At 38.0% G+C, this 4,566-nt stretch overlaps 1 long non-coding RNA gene across 1 annotated transcript in view; it reads left to right on the top strand.

The window, feature by feature from the left end:
• The window catches only part of LOC106726480, a 6,116-nt gene extending 3,058 nt beyond the window's left edge, over nt 1-3,058 (top strand). Inside the window, exons 2-3 of the long non-coding RNA XR_001362547.1 lie at nt 349-357; nt 2,966-3,058. This is a non-coding gene — a long non-coding RNA (uncharacterized LOC106726480). The remainder of the gene's footprint in view (nt 1-348; nt 358-2,965) is intronic.
• The last annotated feature ends 1,508 nt before the right edge of the window (nt 3,059-4,566 follow it).

The raw sequence follows: 4,566 nt of genomic DNA, 5'->3' as shown, positions 1-4,566 counted from the left end.
TATATACACACACACATATACACACATGAATGTATATTTTACATATATTTTGTCATCCTCAACAATTCCTATCTTAGAGCTTCCAAACTCTTTCAAACTCTTGGAATTTCCTGCACAATGAGAGTAAAGGGAACATCTTTTAAATATTTGGTGTATATACACACACACATATACACACATGAATGTATATTTTACATATATTTTGTCATCATCCTCAATTCCTATCTTAGAGCTTCCAAACTCTTTCAAACTCTTGGAATTTCCTGCACAATGAGAGTAAAGGGAACATCTTTTATGCAATATTTGGTCTCTTGTCCTCAGTTCCTGAAAACTTTCAGAGCCTTAAAGGTGAAATGGGTATCTTGTTATTCATAACAAGCACTTCCCACTGCCACAGGGTTTATGTTAATGAGGTAATTTTTGCAAACCATCTATGGATGGAGACTGGTTGCCTAGGGAACCAACCATGCATAGAGGGTTAGACGTCTCAGTCCCATCCCCTGTTTTCCTGGGATTGGACAAGGGCTAGAGGTTGAACCAAACCCCAGTGGCCAATGGGTTAATCAATCAGGCCCATGTAATGAAGCCTCCATAAAAACCTAAAAAGAGGGAGTTGGGGGCAGCAGGGTTTCCATGGTGGGGAACCACAGCACTGCCTGGTTCCACCGTGTCAGGCCCCCAAACTCCAGGAGGACAAAGGGTCCTTTGTTTGGGACCCTTTGTAGCCCTTCCTCTGGCTGATAATCAGTATGCTTTAATATTCCTTCTAATAAATCAGTGATCTAGTGAGTGAGTAAATAGGTTTTCCTGAGTTCTGTGAGCCACTCTTGCAAATTAATTGAACCCAAGGAAGGGGTCATGGGAACTTTCACTTTGTAACCAGCTGGTCAGAAGCACAGGCATCTGAAGTGAAAGGCAGTCCTGTGGGACTGAGTCCTTTACCAGTGGAATCTAATTCGGTCTTCTGGGTAGATAGTGTCAGAATTTACTTGAATTTACAACCGAATTTCTGTTTTTTGAGAATTGCTTGTTGGTGTGGGAGAGACTATGAGTAGGTGCACGCACACACACGTTGAATTTGGATCCAGGAACCTAATTTATTTATGTGGCAATATATTAATTTTCTACAGATGTCTGGGAAGGTAGTTCTGAAAATAAAAAAAATAAAAACGTTAAATGAATGAAAGGAAATGAAGTGAGAAGAGTCACAGATGTCATGGATGAATTTCATGTGAATGTTTTGTTCATTTAAAGACTTCTGCAACTACAGGAGCTTATTAAATGATAAGAAGGCTGGTGCTGTGTCACCCCCTGCTGACCTGTGAGAGAATGTATGTCATCACCCTACAGCATTTATTCTGACACAAGCCTTTTCCCATCTGTCATTATAATGACCAGTGGCGCATTATGTTCCTTCATTCAGATCACAATGAAAGTTGGTAACTGCGGGAAAGTTTAAAAATTGGTTTGAGACCCCTTGCACATTTTAAAATAATTTTTAAAATTGCTTTTCAGAGAGAGAGGAAGGGAGAGGAATAGAGATAGAAACATAGATGAGAGAGAAACATCATTGATTGAGCTGCCTGCTGCATGTCCCATTCTGGGAATCGAGCTCAAAACACAGTCATGTGCCCTTGGCTGGAATGGAATCAGTGACCTCTTGGTTCATGGGTCAATGCTCAACCACTTAACCACATTGGCCTGGCCCCTTGCACGTTTTTACCCTATACTCTTAGATTCTATGACAGCAAAACTGTCCTGTAATTCAACCAGTTCTAGACATAAATGTGCTGTCTTAGAATTACACTGTATTGCCAACTCTGGATAATCCTAAATTATTTAAACCAATTTTATAGACCAGTTTTACAAAACAGAAACTATGCTTAGTAAACAAAATAGACAAAACAATACAGTACTAGGTCTAGAGAAATTAGTTTTTTATTTGCTGGGTTTTTTTTTTGTAATTCAACCAGTTCTAGACATAAATGTGCTGTCTTAGAATTACACTGTATTGCCAACTCTGGATAATCCTAAATTATTTAAACCAATTTTATAGACCAGTTTTACAAAACAGAAACTATGCTTAGTAAACAAAATAGACAAAACAATACAGTACTAGGTCTAGAGAAATTAGTTTTTTATTTGCTGGTTTTTTTTTGTGTGTGTGTGTGTGTCATTTGTTTGTTTGTTTATAGGCTAGACAATATAGATTAGAGTGATTGGTACACACAGATGTCTCCATAGGATCTAAAAATCTTTTCTACTTTCATTGCCCAAAAGTATCAAAGGCTCACTTATTAAACACTTCCATAGGGGAACGTCTAATCCAATAGTTTCAAAATTTGATTTAGCTCTGGATTTTCTTTTAATGGACACAGATCTAAGATCATTTTATGCACTTTGAAATTCTTCCTTTAATTCTCTAAAACACCTAAAAGTTAGTGATTTGCATTATGCAACACTTAAAGAAAATATGGAAGCTGGAACTAGAATTTCATTGTAAGCTTACATAAACATCTTGAAGACAGGAAATGGAGCTGATTAAAATGGCTGTGCCACCAGGTAGGCATAATTTTCTATAAACCCTTTGGTTAATCCCTTTGCCAATTGGAGGAATTTGTGTTAAGAACTGGGGGAATTTCATTCTGTTCACAGTATCCCCAAAATGTTGACGTTATTAGCGTTTACCAGGGCATATCATTTAAATGTTTATATTTTAAATTTCAAGTTACTACGAGCCTTTACTCAATGTGTTCTGTTGGAAAGTATTTTCATGACATTATAGTGTCAGTGTAAGCAACGTCCAAACCTGTAGAGAATTTTTATAAGTTTACTTGAGCCAAACTGACAACAATTGCTGGGATTGAGAGTTAGCTCCAAACAATGGTATGAGATCCATTGGTAGTAGATTAAGGGGGCAGGAGCAAGCTAATCAGGGGAACCTCTGAGATTGGATAAAGAGGAGAGACAGACACGTATTTCTTCTACATTGGTGAGTAGAGGACAATACACATTTATAGCACATAGATGGTATGTGGGCAACAAGATAACAAATTAGGTTCTGAGGTCTTGTGCTCTGGTGGGAAATTGTGTCCTGAGGGGTCTGGAAAAGGGGATCTCTCTGACATTCCAAAGGTATGTTATCTTAAATGTAGAAAGACAAAAGACAGTCCAATGAATATAAATACTGATCTTTGTTAAGGAAGCTATAGACCTAGGACGTGACTACCCACCATGACTAGCTTTTGGTTAGGAATGTTTATGTCAGACCATCCTATGTGGCTACTTTCGGTCAGTGAGTTTATGAAGCCTGCTGTGCTGACCTCCCCTGAGCTTGTCAGGTTTAGTATGTGGCTCCTTTCCCCCGCACAATAGTCGATCTTCTTCTTCCACTTTGGCACATTTACATTTGTCATTGAAGTAAGAAAATATGTTAAATTCAGATTTAAAGTAATTCAGTGCTTAGAATGGGACCTGGCACACAGGAGGAGCTGTAAGCCTGAGCTATTATCAGGATGCTCTGCAGCAACAGTGATCAGAAGGTGATACATGGATACCCAGAGGTCCCCAAATCCTATCAGGAAGTTGCCAAGGCAAAACATTTTCATAACAAGACTAAGGTATTATGTGCCTATTATTTAGTTAAGCATTACTAGGAGTCATTGTGCTCCACTATTAGTACTGATTCTAATATTATACTTATTAAATCCTTTACCACCTTGCACTCTCAGTTTTAAAAAAGTCATTGTCACTTAAGTATGCCCTCTATGAAGTAGTGAAATCTAATAATTTTATTAAATTTCAACTCTTGAGTGCATGTATTTTTAATATTCTGTGTGATGAAATCTGATACATCCTGAAATATGACGATGTCTTAAGAAAAAGCACAACAGACTAATGATGGTTATTGAGACTTTACTTTTTAGCATTTATTTTCTCAAAATGAATGAAGTGAGCATGTCACTTCAAGGAAAATAGCTAACAATGTTTGTTGCCAATCATAACATTCAAAGTTAGAAATGAATATTAGAACTTTGACGATTTTTTCCTACTTTATTTCTGACCAGCTGCCAAATTGTATGTCTCTGCTACTTAAAGTTGTTTCACTTTTGTCCTTTTCTTCCTCACCCACCCTGGCCCTTCCTCTGGTGCTCATCACCTCATGCCTGGATTTCTGTAGCAGCTTCTTAGCTGATGTCTATACTTGTAGGCTCATTAAAAACCTGACTAAAGCAGTGATTTGATCTTCTGAGCACAAAACCCTCCAGGGGATCACCATTAACTATAAAATAAAGTTCCTCAGCCTAGCATTCAGGAACATTCAACACTATTATCTGTCCCCAGACTACGGATTCAGAACATTTTTGTCTACAGTTCATCATGAGCCGTTTATTTCAGGTAAGGAAGTTTTCCCGCTGTCGTGCATAAGACATGCCTATTATTAAAACTGGAGCTTTACTTTTCTTACCCCCCACACACGAATGTCCCCTCCTTCTTCTAGTTACAGATCCCGTTCTCACTCCTTGTCTAAAGTTAGAGTCCCAACTTTTCTGTGCACTATACTTT

Source organism: Myotis brandtii, unplaced genomic scaffold, assembly GCF_000412655.1.
Source record: "Myotis brandtii unplaced genomic scaffold, ASM41265v1 scaffold270, whole genome shotgun sequence".
NCBI classification, from domain to species: Eukaryota; Metazoa; Chordata; class Mammalia; order Chiroptera; family Vespertilionidae; genus Myotis; species Myotis brandtii.
Note: the sequence above shows the minus strand (reverse complement) of the source record. Positions and strands in the feature narration are given on the sequence as shown.